The sequence below is a fragment of the Ixodes scapularis genome, unplaced genomic scaffold (genome assembly GCF_016920785.2).
Source record: "Ixodes scapularis isolate PalLabHiFi unplaced genomic scaffold, ASM1692078v2 PGA_scaffold1__304_contigs__length_218370807, whole genome shotgun sequence".
NCBI classification, from domain to species: Eukaryota; Metazoa; Arthropoda; class Arachnida; order Ixodida; family Ixodidae; genus Ixodes; species Ixodes scapularis.
The window spans coordinates 72,849,584-72,864,971 of NW_024609846.1; the positions used below are offsets into that span (position 1 = coordinate 72,849,584).

At 45.8% G+C, this 15,388-nt stretch overlaps 1 pseudogene; it reads right to left on the reverse strand.

The window, feature by feature from the left end:
- Positions 1 to 6,692: 6,692 nt before the first annotated feature.
- On the reverse strand, positions 6,693 to 15,144 carry LOC121046014 (annotated as a pseudogene).
- Between the last annotated feature and the right edge of the window lie 244 nt (positions 15,145 to 15,388).

Below are 15,388 nucleotides of genomic sequence, written 5' to 3' on the forward strand. Positions count from 1 at the left end.
ATTCACTAAAAAAAGGGGTTTATTTCTAAAAAAAAAGTACGCTCATATGGAAGAAAAACGAAAGCACCAAGCCATAATTAAACATTTCTAAATTCAGATTCTAAAGACAAAGATCTACTTTGTTCAACTAATGCGCACAAAATATTTTCTACATTTGCATGGAAAATAACATCAGAGATGATCCCCACTAATCAAAAGATAATTCATTTTGTGCATATTTATCAAAGATAGCCTGCAGACTTGAAAGGCTTTGTGTGCTAGTTGTGTAGGAAACTCTATACTGAATAGTTTCCTGAATATAGAGCAAAATACTTCATCTTTTATGCAGTTCCGTGCTTGCCTTCTTCTGGCCCTGGCCACCAGCGCTTTCGCTGGCTACACCCACGGAGGCTACGGCTATGGCCTTAGCTACGGTGGCCTGGGATATGGTGGCTTCGGGTACGGCGGCCTTGGCTACGGCGGCCTTGGCTACGGCGGCCTTGGCTACGGTGGCCTTGGATATAGCGGCTTTGGCCATGGCGGTGTTGGCTACGCCGGCCTTGGCTACGGCTCTAACCTCGGGTACCGTGGTCGTCTCGGTTACGGTTACGGTCACACTGTCGGTCTTGGCCACGGCTTCGGATACTCTGGGCTGACCGGCTACTCCGTTGCTGCCCCAGCCGTCGCCTCCTACGCTGTAGCTCCAGTCGCCACCTACGCTGCTGCTCCAGCAGTGGCCAAGGTTGCCACCACTTACGCCGCCCCAGCCGTGACCAGCTACCAGACGTACCATGCTGCCCCAGCTGTGGCTAAGGTTGCTACCACTTACGCCGCCCCAGCCGTCGCCTCCTACGCTGTGGCTCCAGTCGCCACCTACGCTGCTGCTCCAGCAGTGGCCAAGGTTGCCACCACTTACGCCGCCCCAGCCGTGACCAGCTACCAGACGTACCATGCTGCCCCAGCTGTGGCTAAGGTTGCCACCACCTACCATGCTGCCCCAGCCGTCGCCTCCTACGCTGTGGCTCCAGTCGCCACCTACGCTGCTGCTCCAGCTGTGGCCAAGGTTGCTACCACTTATGCCGCCCCAGTCGGTTACGGATACGGTCACGCTGCCGGTCTTGGCTATGGCGGTCTTGGCTACGCCGGCCTTGGCTACGGTTCTGGCCTTGGGTACCGTGGTCGTCTCGGTTATGGTTACGGTCACACTGTCGGTCTTGGCCACGGTATTGGATACTCTGGGCTGACCGGCTACTCCCTCGCTGCCCCAGTCGCTAGCTACGCTGTTGCTGCTCCAGCTGTCAGCCGCACCGTTTCCACCTACCACGCTGCCCCAGCCGTCGCCTCCTACGCCGTTGCTCCAGCTGTGGCCAAGGTTGCTACCACTTACGCCGCCCCAGCTGTGACCAGCTACCAGACCTACCACGCTGCCCCAGCTGTGGCTAAGGTCGCCACCTACCAGGCCGCACCAGCCGTCGCCTCTTACGCTGTTGCCCCAGTCGCCACCTACGCTGCCCCAGCTGTTGCCAAGGTTGCCACCACCTACCACGCTGCACCGGCTGTCGCTACCTACGCTGCCCCAGCTGTCGCTAGCTACCAGACCTACCACGCTGCCCCAGTAGTCACCAGCGTGGCCCACGCCCCAGCTTTTGGTTACGGCTACGGAATTGGCTCCTTCGGGTACGGATCCGGCCACCACGGTTTTGGTCATGGTATTGGCAGCTACGGTCTGAACTACGGCTACGGTCTTGGTGGATTCCACGATTACACCGCCCTCCTCCGCAGGAAGAAGTGTAAGTGATGTTTTATTTTGATTTTATTACCGTCTTTTTCCCCTCTTCGTCACTGTTTAGTTTTTATTTAAAAAAAATCAACTCTTCATAAATGTTGGCCTGAATATTAAAATTGCTTTGTTATACTTCTTTTTACAGAAACCGTTCCACGCCCTACAATGACCTCCATCATCATGCTCCAGGGAGTTGTATGCCATTTGTTTGGCTGTCAACAAAAAAACTGATCTATATTTGGTCAATAAATTATTTTGAACATAGTTTGCAGAATATTAGTTTTCTTTACTCATGTGAGACACTTCTCACAATGTGCTAACAACGGTTGCAGGATGATAATGATAACAGCAAATTTTTTAGTTTTTCACACCAAGGAACGCTGGCACCGCTGACAATGGAGATGTTATATGTTAGAAGTTTGGGCGAAAATAGAATGCATGCGAATAAACTCACCAGGAAGCGGGGTGTATACCTCAAATGTTTTTTCGCCTCTCTTTTTGCTCAGTTTTATAGGCGTTCGTACAGATCCGGATAACCTCTACAATATCAAAATAGTGCTTCTTAGCGGTTGAAATCGGTTTGTATTTGCAAGTGAGTAAAATAATGCAAGAAAATAAGAAATAAGCTATAATCTTCTATCAAAGTATGAGGTCCTAAAAGAAGAAAGCTAAAATATGTTCATTTATTGCTTGCAACAAAAATGATAAGCGTGTTTTGAAATTATCTCTTAGCTGATAAACCATATTTTAGTATAGAGAAATCTTTTTCCACGCTCACCAGGGCTGCAGGAAGCCAAAAGATTACTTGTGTCAATGAGTGAAGGTCTGGGTGATGCTGTTTTCTCTGCTATCAATGTGGCTGTGAACAATGCTTTAGACTAGGGGTCTCCAAACGTCTCGTCTAAGAGACCGGCTTTGGGACCTGTCGCAATCTCAAGGGTCGGATAATAAATATTTTAACATACACAAGAGATCCTAAATATATAAACCCAAAGAAGTATTTAAACACAAAAGTATAATCTCCGTAGCAGAAACTTAAATATGGTCGCAAATTTGTGACAGGCACTTCTTGTTTACTTATCTTTCCCCACGTGGTGTATTTAACTTTTACTTTTATACCGTGTACGAATCCTGCAAACACAGAGTGTGTGCCAAGTGAAACAAAAAGAAGAAAACAGGAGCCCCAAAGATTAAAAAGGATAACATGTTGATTATCTTGCGGCTGAAGCATGCTGATAACTTCATCATTCGCCGTTACCATTTCATATCGATGCAAGAATCAAAGGAAGAGCATCGGAACTTCTAACCCATTTCGCACAAGTCATCGCACGCATTTCTTTAGTTCTTACAGTTGAATTGAAGCGTCATATAGTTAATACCTTAAGAGATAACTGTTAATACCTTAAGAGATAACCGCAAAAAAACGTACCTAATGACTGATAGCCAGCTCATGAATTTCAGGCACATAATGTTTTTAAGCATTGATTTATATCCTTTATATTTACATTCATACTGGTGCGATGCTGTCACCAATGAAAAGAACTGATGAATTTAGAACGAGATTTTTAACACTTGCGCAACCCGTAAGGAGAAACACAGCGACAGTTGAATTCTGAAGTCAGAGCCGCTAAGGTGACATTTCGGAGCAGGTGATGTGAATGAATGGTAAAAGTTCAAGCACGCACTATAAAGTCCTTTTGTCGTTTCGTATTAAACCGAGTAATACACCGAACGGAAACTACATAGCGTTTAGAGTGACTGGAACCAATGAGGATATATTAAGTAGAGAGCATTTCAACCATTTAGTGTAAGAGAGGAATGTGCTTTTTTGCGTCACTTTAGTACGAAAAGTCACACGCACTAATCAAAAAGCGCCAAATAAACAGAGACAAGGAACTAGACAAGACAAAGTGCGCTCTTGAATGAAGGTTTTGAAACAAACAAACATTATAAATACAATCTTACTGGTTATTCGTTTAAAAAAAAGTAAAACTGTATCTGTCAGGTGCATTGACGAGGCGCTAACGCATTCGATTTCTCTTTGCCTCCTGATGAAAAAGCTTTTGTAATATTTCATGAAAGTTTTATCAGCGTAACTCCCGAGAATTGTTGTTTGTGCTAATTATGGGTCACATGGGAACCTATCCAAGTGCACTGCCAGATTGTTCGGCGGGACTGTTTAACTATACCATGCATGTTATCTTGCTACCAAAAAATGCTATATTGCTTGCTTGTTACCTTGTTTTCAGCTGCTCGTGGAATGTTATGGCGGAGTGCCGAAAATCAGCAGTGCCGATATGGAGCGCGGTCAACGGCGCAAAACCGCGAAGTGTCCAACCCAACTAGCACAACTCGCTGGTTTGGAAATGAGGCGGTACCGGTCTGTCTGTAAGATCCTACTGGCGCAACGCTGGAAACGCCCCGTGAAGTAACAACGGGCCAGTGACATTGCCCGAATCCCGTCAGTGACTGGGACTAACCGGGACGCCCGGCACTGGGCGTCCCAGTGAGTTTCCGGGATGCTGCCAGCAATAATCCCCAGCTTAGTGCTAAAAAGATACCAGTAAAACACCAGGCTAGCGTCTTCAAGCCATAGTTTCCGGTCTTGTTTTGTCCCAGTGAGTTTCCTGGATGCAGCAAGCACAAATCCCCGGCATAGTATCAGTAGTACAGCAAGATACCAGCAAGACCCCAGGCTAGCAGCCTGAAACCATACAGTTCCCGGTTTTGTTTTGTCCCAGCGAGTTCCCAGGCTGCTGCCAGCACAAATTTCCAGCGTAGTACCAACAGCACCGCAAAATATCAGCGAGATCCCAGGTTAGCGGGCTGAAACCGTACCGTTCCCGGCCTTGTTTTACCGGCTAACATTTGGTTTTGTGTGCTTCCCACCTGAATAGAAATCATGTAGTTTATAATAAGGGTGACTTTAACAAAAAATTTTAACAAACAAACGAACGCAATCATAGCATGCAAAATTCACTAGAGGCACTGACAAAAGTCTTAGACTGGGTCAATTATGTCAACGCAATTTACTTATAATTATGTTAACGCAATGTCTGCAAACTACCGTCTTGTTCAATCAATCAATCGTTGCCTTAATTGCCTGGCCCAGCTCTCTCCACGCAAGCACGCACACAGAATCCACCCACAGTGTGAAACCTAGTGGTTCCGGCGATGGAGGGAGTCGCGCTCTTCCAGACATTGCAGTTTACTAGTAAACAATGAGGTGGAGGGAGGCAATCAAAGACCGCCCACCCCCTCCACTTTCTGCCCTTTGCACCCCACCCCTCCCCCAAAACCTTCCGCCGCTACTGATGGACCTTGAGCGAGTACGCTGCCGAAGCGCTCATTCATGAACGATAATCAGCGCGAGGATGAAGTGCACAGCGTTGGGGAAAAAAGAAGAAAAACAGCGTTGCATAACATCATTCACGCACAATTAGTAATACTGGTAAAAGCAAGCGTTTTACAGGCAATAACATGCACTTGAAACGCAGGAAATAATAATCTAGCCCTAACGAACAGACAAACGAACCTCCTTCGGAAAGACCGTTCCATGATCTTGGCTATTGAGCAGATTTGGCGTAGTTCCACGTCTCACAGTCACTTCCGTCTTTTTGGTACACATTTGAAACTAAGGCAAACTCCACGCGTCACGACTAAGCGGGGAATTGACCCCAAGAAACAGAAATGCTAACACACGACAATTCGTGCCAGACATACTTTGTGGATTCGATTGGGTTGCGGTCGTTTGCTTTTACGGATGTCTAGGGAATTTGCGGAAGATATGTTCGTTTATCTTCAACACACTGGCAATTAATGGTCAGCAAACCGCATTAAAAAACTCATGGGAGACAACACTATCTGTAAAATATTGAGTATGGAAACATTGCCACAATAATGGAAATTCTTCCTGAAAACTTAGTAAAAGTTTAAATACGAAACTAACCCTACAATGCTTCCAAACGAATTCAGCAGGCATGTAACATTCTAAAAACGGCGCGAAAATCCGTCGGGCTTTGCAATAATAGTAGTGGAGAACGTGTGAAGGAATTGGGTTGTGAGTATGTTTATACAGCCTAGAACTTGGTCTGCCTCAACGGGCGACAAGTCTCCCAGCTGTAAATGAGCAATTTAGCCGGTGCAGTACAACCGCTAGACTGGGGACTTTAACGTGCACCACGCAGTAGGGATGCACGACCGCACGCCGGTACGATGCTCATACAGGTCGAAACGGACAGGGGTGAGGATTTCGCTTTCGCTCCACGTTCTCCGAGCTTTCGCTCCACGTTCTCCGAGCTGGTGTGCGCTAGACCACTCGGTCAACGATCCCCACCGGAACGTGTGAGCTTTGTGTTACCTTCGCGTGATAACATAAGTTTCGTTATGTTATTGGCGATTTTCATCACGTGCTTTTCAGCATATATCCTTCACGGCGTCCTTTTTAGAGCGCCAGGCGGCGTGGAACCCCGATCATTTCGAGAAAACTGGCAAGTGAACCTGCCGCTACAGCTTTTTGTAGCCGCCTGCTGCAGTTGATTTTGCAGAGCAGTCACACGGAAATCGTGATGGTTTAATGAAGTTTTCGTGGGTCTTTTGCGTCCCGCAACGTCCCTGCAACCCACCTACGAGATTCTAAACTCCGCAGACAAGTTTAGTGGCGCGTCTGCGCAGTAGCAGCATCTACTATGCGGAAAGCAGCGAGGGAAAAGTGGCCTGCGAAAAGTTCCTGTCGATGTGCCACCCGAAGTCAATGCGTTCAATGCCTTTTTTTGCGATAAAGCTGTACATTGACGCAATACACGACGTCGTTTAGGTGAAAGACGTTTTCAAATCCGACCACAGAGCTCGCAAGTATACCAGTTGTCAAACAAACCGAGGGTTTCTGGAGCCTCCGATTTACGTGTATATGAGCATTTATTAATCAATTTTATTGAAACCTCCAGAACTTGCACTTCTGGCGCGGGTTCATGGCGGACCCTTTTATGCAGCGGAAGGCGTCGCCGAACCCGTCGATATTCCAGAGCGGAATGTTCACCCTGAAACAGTTGTAGGCGTTACAGAAGAAAAGTAACAAAATACATTAGTGTGGCGATGTGGGGTAGCTGGTTCACACCGACAAAAGGACAAACAACGCGCAAAGAATAGAAACAAAATAAAAGTGCCCACAAACCAGGCGCTTGACCTGTGTGCACTTCTACTGCGTCCCTGTATTTTGCGCACTGTTTGACCCTTCTGTTAGAAATACGTTGCGCGTTAGTTGCGAACAAAAATACCGCGTTGCCGAACTACGCTACATCAAAATGCAGTGAGCGCGTTACCGTTACCGATAAAAAGTAATGCACGTTACTTTTGCGTTACGTTTCATTTATAAATAAAAACTTTCTATTGTTTTGACGTTGCAGGTATGCACAACCGCATATTTAAAGAAACGTGTTTATGCAGCACGTAACCGAATGAGCTTAGCTTTTCTACTGTTCAACCTCATCTGACGAAGAAAAACGCGAACGTATTTAGAAGATGATTTACGATATGTTCACTCCGAAGTTGACAAAAAAACTGGCCTCCCGAATTTGTGCACAAAGTAAGACTAGTTGAGTTTGAATTCACTCTATTCACAACTTACAGAAGTACAGATAATTGAGACAAGGGGCGTGGGCGTTCGGTTTTTTCTGAACGAGTGGATTTAGGTTTTTTTTTAAGTGTTAATGTTTGATTTTTTTTTCTTCACACGTTACAAACGAGATGACCAACACAGTCTAATCCAATTCACTACAAGTGCGGCGTTCCGGCCGCGTTTATGTCTCTAATGCGTCTCCAGAGCGTGCGTGCACGCCACAGATTGCGTTTACGTAAACATGCGTACTGGCAAGAAGATCCTGCTTCTCCTCGTAAGCATATTGCGAAGTTATCAGGAACAATAAGGAGTATTCACTGGGCACCATATTGTGGGTGCTGTTTAGAGCGCATGCTCAGAACGAGCCCACATTAATAGGCTGCTAAGGCCGGCAATCTTGATGGTGCGGAATGCACGTTACAAAAGAACTGTGGAAGCTCGCCATCAGCACGCGCTCAGCAGTCGCGCACACAGCTATGGTCGCCCAGTGAATACTCCCTATACACTCCGTGCGACGCGACTGGCGCGCCGCCGCGCGGCCGGTACCGAAGGTAGGCAGTGAGCACCCCAGAGAAAACGAAAGCGAAACCACGCCGCGTACGTTGGTACGCGTTGAAGTCGGAGTGGCGCTGCTGCGCTGGGTTCACAGCGCTGGGTTCACAGCTTAATGACGCAGCCTGTGCTGCGTCATTAAGTGCTTCAATAGTTATGCGTCGTATCTCGTGGAGACAAAGTTTCCCAGTTTTTCACCTCGCCGATGTTTTGTGGGACAGCGACAACGATGGAGCCGTGCCATACGACGCGAGAAATTCGGTGTCCCGATCATGTCTGCCACTGTGTCGACACGGCTGACATATTCTACACTGCCGCTCTGCGCTCTGCGTTTGTTTTCGTCCCAGTAACGCCTACATGTGTCAGCGCCGATGGGACGAACTGAAATGCCGTCCCACACTCGCGGGTATGCAGTGCCAATTTCGTTGGAGGAATGCCCTCCAAAGAAGTTTCGTGCCCATCGTACGAGTCGATGATAATTCCGGACAAATATGGCACGCAATCTGTACTTCATGAAGAAAGATTCGAACGGTAAAAAAAGTGACCAAAATAAATCTAAAGAAAACAACCATGAAACTCGGAATCACTGGAGAATCGGCGTTTGAGTATGGAAGTTTATGTGGTGTGCTTTCTTTCTTGATCAGCCTCATTTTGGATGTGGAAACACTGACACCCCGAGTTCTGTAGACAACAAATTTTTTTCTCGGCTTTAGAGCCACCTATCGCAAAGTGGTTCGAACTGGAAGTACCGTCCACTGGTTCCTTCCTACCTGTAAAGTGTGCACCTCCCACGATGAGTGGTATTTTCTGACAGCCTTTGACGGTCAAAGCCAGTTCCCATTTAGTTACGCCTCCCAAACTAAATTTCCACCTGGTTTCGCTATGCCAACTATTTTTGTTATAATAAGTGTTGTGCCAAGTGACGGTCATGTCAAAGTACCTGTGGGCCGAAAATCAGCACCTCGCACAACAGGTTATTACACAACAGCTGACCGCAAAAATCCTTGGCGGCCAAACCGTGTGTTGGCCGACAACTTTGTTTTCTCGGCTTTGGAACCACCTTTCGTAAAGTTGTTTCAATTGGAAGTACAGTCCACTAGTCCCTTCCTACCTCTAAAGTCTCCACCTCCCCGACCAGTGGTATTCTCTTGACAGCCTTTTCATGGTCAAAACCGGTTCCCATTGAGTTACGCCGCCGAAACCAAATTGTCACCTGGTTTTTCTATGCCACCTTTTTTTTTTGTATAATAAGTGCTGTGTCATGTTACTGTCAAGTCCAAGCACATGTGTGTCCAAATCTGCACTTTGCACAGCCCGCTATAACACAACATTTTGGGTCCAATATTGGATATATCGTACAGCTTTATTTCTTTATTCGTTAGAAACAACTTTCACACCTGCCGTCTTAATGAAACTTGGCACACTTCGTGCAGAAACTTATGTTACATCTCACTCGCCTCCAATATCACCGTTCCAGCAGTCCTACGTTTACAGCGACGAGCGAAATAAATTTCCCACTCAAAGCAATTATGGTGGCGGCCGTCTTGCTTTTCAGAAAATTGCTCCAACTCCTTTTTTAGCCGCAACTAGAGAAATTACCCCTTATAGCGACTAAAACTCAATATATACAAAGAGGAGAACAGCTAAATGCCCTTCGTAGGTCTGCCCCAGCACCCATGCAACGTCACCCTCAACGTATCGGCTCAAAAAGCAAAAGTTTCGTCCGTGCGCGCTTCCGCCGCCACAGCTTGGCATGCGAAAAGGCGCCGCAGGCTGCTGAACGCGCCTCACGGTCGAACGCCAGCTCCTCCGCTAGCGGCGCTGCGCGCGTTTTTCAAAGCGCCCCCTATAGTTCCCGCACGGAGTGTATACAAAAAAAAAAAAAAAAATAGCGTGAACCACATTGACGCTGTTTCACCGGTCAAAGTTAAGATCTCGAGCCGACAGGCGCTCTATCACGATCTCCGAACATGACAGAAAAAAAGTATGCAACAAAATGAATTGGTACAATCCCGAGGAAGACGTTGATTTACGACCATGAGTCACTGAGACATCTGTGCTTCGTGTGTCGAATGGAAACCAGTCCAAGGGAGCAGTAGTGCTTACACACATGATAGCTAGACCAGTGGTGGCCAGGCTGACCCGGCCTAAGAGCCGTAAACAAAACCACGAAACCTGTGAAAGGCGCCGGGGGCAAGCTTCTGTCTAGAGCAATAAGCACAACTTGAACAATTTGAGTCAAAAGCAGTTCAACGGTACTTAAAGGGGCTGTGGAAGATTTTTCTGACTTTGGCCAATTAACTGCGGAAATTAATTTGCGTCTCCTGTGAAACGAAAAGCAGAAAACCGTATTTCCTTGCGAGCGCTATTTCTCATTAAAAAGAAAACAAATCGAAGGTTAAAGTGCCTCTCAACTCCCCACGTCGACTTTCGAGTGACGTATACTAGGGGTTCACGTAGTTTCCCCTTGGGACCTCTCAATTCAGAGACCCCCGCCGCTTCCTCCGCGATTGTCGACTTTTAAAGGATCGAAGGTCTCGGCGAGCGATGGACACAAAGGACGGTTCGCCACGGGGCTGACGGCCAGTGTAGCAGCGGAGGGGTACAGGTTTTGTTCTCCTCCGCGTACCCCCAGAAACGCTGTCTTTTTGGTGCCCGTAACCCCGACAGGCGGCTGCAGATCGGCATATAATTCGTATTTTGCTTTGCAATTACGCAGCAGAATAGCAGTTTTTTGGGGAAGGTGACGCGTTTTTGGTCACTTGGGCTTGCATAAACAATGTAAAAAAATGCAAACTGCCAATTATTTCAACATTAAAATCATTGCACTGCCCATTTAAGGCAGCAGTAGCACAAGACTATCGAACCGCACCTTGTCTTTCCATTTGAAACGCGTTCCATTTCTTTTTTTGGAAAGCTCGTGAGACCGGGACGAAGGCGGTGGGGGGCAATGGGGGGCGGGGAGGGGGGGGGGGGGTGAAGCCGCGAGCCGCACTTTAACACGCGAAGAGCCGCACGCGGCTCGCGAGCCGCAGCTTCACCACCCCTGCGATAGATGAAGCAAAAGCTTCACTATCTACAGGCTGCATAGAGAGAATGTTTATTTAAACGGGTAGGGTTAGTCTCAGCCTAGTGATTAAGTTATTCCATTTACCGTGCATTTGACATCGCGGAGCGGTGCACGAAACACAAGAGGACGTTTTTGACAAGGTTTATCGTTTTGAATATTCAAGATCGATACTATCAAACTTTATATATTATTTCTCAGTAAAAATCAAAACTCTTTTTTTTTTCTAGATGGTTAGGGCATCTAGAAAACTATCGCATCCTTACCTGTGAGCGGCTAGGGCTTCCGTTGACGTCTTGATGTGAGTTTGGACGAAGACGTCACTGGAGTTTTCGGAAAACCCTGTCCAAACAGCAAAAAAAGGGCGCTTAAGGAAACGAGATTTGAGTAGTTTAACACATGTAGCACACACATGGAGAGGAAAACACATATAAATATAAAGCACCTACACACCATACCTCGTACAGAAGTGACTAGAATAGTTTTACCTGAGTTATCCAAATTTCAAAGCGATCAAAGCCACGATGGGACTTTCAGTTACATTCTCATTACTGCAGAAAGCCGGCCATAGCCATAAACATAAGGCTGAGAAGCATGATACGGGTTTATGTTCGTGGTTTTTAACACGTTAGACCAAGTAAAACATTTAATGCAGTGTGAGTGTGACTGAACAAAAAAAATATCCTGCAAAACATCGATAACGGTAGCCGACACTGTCGATCGCTGTACGCATACAAAATGCATTCGCTTGAATTCACGATCACTTGCAGCCAACAAGTGTGAGCAAATTGTCTCTGGAATAAGATACAGTATTCTTTTCATATATGTGTTACGGGAGAGTGAGATTGTAAGTGACGGCGGAAGGAGACGATAACAAGCCACGGGCTGAAAATCTCGTGTGCCGTTTAGTTATGTCTATTTTTGCCTGCCTCTTTTGAAGCAGCAGCCTTCTTGTGAATTCTGTTAAATGACCTGTCAGTACCAGAGCAAATGATACGAGAGTAAATGGAGCTTTGACTGTGCCTATTGTAATCCACCGAAGCCCTGAGTCTATAAACCTAGCTTTCATTTCTACTCAAATGGAATCAGCTACTGTTATATTTAAATGGCTTCGTGAACGCCTGCAGTGAGGGAACATGCCAAAGATAAATACTCAGAAGAAGACTCTGCAACAGCATCTTTATCCCAAAGGAATAGTTATAAGGAAACAGGTGTATTTACCCTATTTCAAAAGGTTTCGCGCTTCTAGTTTGTGTGTTTATAAACTAGTAAACTGAGGAACCCCTGCTGTGACTTAATCGCGATGCACGAGAACTTTTTTACTAGAGGCAAAGACTGTGTAGAAGAGCTGCATGTTGGTGACATTGGCCAGATTGGGCCGCATGAAGTCTCCCTTGATGCCCCTCTCCCTGAGATGCTGGGTGAACACCTGGTTGGTGGATGGGGCGAAAAAACATGTCGGGCACACCGTCATACACATTTGTTGATACCGCGAAAGTTCTTTGAAAAGTTTATGGAATAGGCTACAATGTTCACCGATTAAAGAAGTTTCGATCTTTCAAGACGGAGCCTTAAATATATTACCGTACTATAACGTGGAGCAGCCGAACAAACACTCTTATGAGTCACGCCAAGTGGGAGCAATTTGTCTTTTGATGCATGCACTGAATTAACCTGAATAATTTCCTCGCCGTTTGCGGAAAAGGCGCACAGCTTTCCTCACAATGCACGGAGATGGTGGATTGTCATTGCTCCTCTTGAAATAACCTTGCGAGCCAGGAGTTATGGTAAGACGCGAATGTAAGCTGCGATATTGAGACTGATGTTTCACGTGCCAAGAATCGAGCGCAGATTGAAGTTTTGGAAATAATCAATTTCTATGTCTATGCAAATGATAGGCCTTGCGGTCATGGCATAGAATACATCGAAATGATGTGCCGTCCGTGTGTTGTGGGGAAACGTTTTCTCGCAGGTCTTGTTTCTAAACAATGCGCAAATTAATCGAGTAATTATGCTATTTACGCACTACGAGTGCCAGTAGTGATACATAGCGCAACCCAAATGAAGAATAGTGAGGTTCCAAGCCTACTTTCCTTCTCATTACAATAATATGTCCCTTCCTAAACCATCCGGATATTCAAGCTAGAGGGAAATAAGTCTTATTTTAATAAAAAATCTCGGGTGCTTTCTTGCGTTCACATTTCAAAGCATATTACACAAAACCATTAAGGTTAGCATAATATTATCATCAGAAAAAAACTTATGACCTAACCTTTTGGAGGAAAGGAAGGGCTGCATTATCCTTCACGTTGGATTCCACCGTGTTGGCGCTGTAGTGCTACAAGTTTGAAATTAGCGCTGAGTGAACATCTCTGTCAAATGCGGCTCAAAATTCACTACATAATGATTCTCATTTACGATTTAGTTTTTTTACGTTTACAATAATTGGACACTCAAGATGCGACGTCATGTCCTGTATGCTCTTTCGCTGAGGCCGTCGCCGCACGATTATCTTCTTGCCGAAGCGTGCCTCGGCTGCAGCTCTCACCTTGGCGGCTTTGCCGAAATCCAGTGATGCGTTTTACTGCCGCGAGAGACACCGACTGTAGTCGGAGTACACGTCGGCCGTGCCCAAGGTCCACCAGCTCCCCATGCCATTGTTCCCGTCGTACAGCGAACCCAGGCCGGTGACCACGCCCATCAGCTTGTGCGCCATGTCGGCCAGCACGCGAGGAATGTACAGTGGACTGCGGGCAGGCGTCTACTCTTAGGACTTCGTATAGAGTTCTAATAAAATTAATGAAGCGTCTTATTTTTTATATTTCTTTTCCACCCTAATTTTTCAACGGTAAATTGCATTTAGTTCAGAAAAACTGGGCGTTTGGCTTGCCCTATAAACTAAGCAGAAGAAAAACGGACCGACCGCGCTGTAATAGAGTAGCCGGCACACCACAGGCAGGGCCAACGTCACCAAAAATAATGATTTCTTAAGGAAAAAAAAGGAAGACAACAGCTCTCCAACACTCTTGACCGAGACGTTTGTCTCCTACAGTAATCTGACAACTCCTCAGACTACAAGTAATTGGGCCAATTTTTTTATGGTCATCTATTACAGGAACATTTAGGCAATCCAGTGTGAACTATATCAATAGGGTTGCCATTGTTATAATAAATAATTAGTGATAAAAGATTTGTGGACCGCCTGTCGACAGATTTTCACAAGAAGAGTTCATATTTTTGTGCTGCCTGAAAGTTAGGCATTTCATATATGTCGAGTGATCTCTCTGTCATTACCTTTCACTATAGATATTGAGCTGAAACAAACACCGTTTACAGGCATGCTTACGTCTCGGTGCTGTCGAAGCCCATGGGTTCAGCAAACATTGCCATCGGGACGTCTGTTTTCAATCCAGAATAGGGGACATCGTATGAAAGTTAGGATAGGTCAATATTAGGCACAAATAAATGCAGCTGCTATTGAGGCTTATTAGAGCCAACGTCGCGAGGGTTGGAAACATTTGTCGTGGAACTGCCAATATTCTTAACGCTCCAAACGAGATCTGTATACTTACACAATGTGTTGTTCTGCGGGTTATAGGTCACGTGGACATCGAACACCGACCCGAACCACCTGCGATGTTTTCGAGTATAAAAAGGTCCTCCAACAAACACAAAGAAGCATTAATTTGGCTCTTGACGATAACATGTTTCTTATTACACATTCATGAAACAGCTCCTGCTTCAACGATTGGTTCCTAAAACTGGAAGTCGACTGAGATATCCCTATATCATTAAATAGTGAATTATACCTTTGTTCATCCTAGTCCTTTCGTTAAATGGTAAAACAAAAACGGTAAATGTTCTGGAAATATTGGGGCTTCACGTCGCAAAGGAACTCAGGCATTGAGCAACAACCAAGGACTCCTTGAGGAAGGATCCACTCTCTGTGTAATATGCAAAAATATTAATAATCATGACAATCACTTAAAAATTCAAAACGATATTGACCAGGGAATTAATTGGTGCCGCAAACGGCAAATGGCCCTTAACACTGCAAAATGTTCGTTCGCCTATAAACGCACTAACTCAGAATTTGCTTATTCACTCAAGAATTCACCCATCATCGTTGTTTCCGCTTATCAGCATCACGGTGTCGAACTAACATGAAATCTTTTTTTGGGTCGCCCACATTAACGCTATAACTTCTAAAGCTTCCCTTGCCCTCAGTTACGTAAAGCGTGATCTAATATATACACCTTAAAGAAGGGTCTATGAATACTAATGCTAGTAATAAGGTAGTACCATAAATAATATGGCGACGGAACGAACGTTTTTATGGAGTTTTTTTTTCATATTCTTTCCAATTAGTTTGTTTGCGTTCTTAATGCTC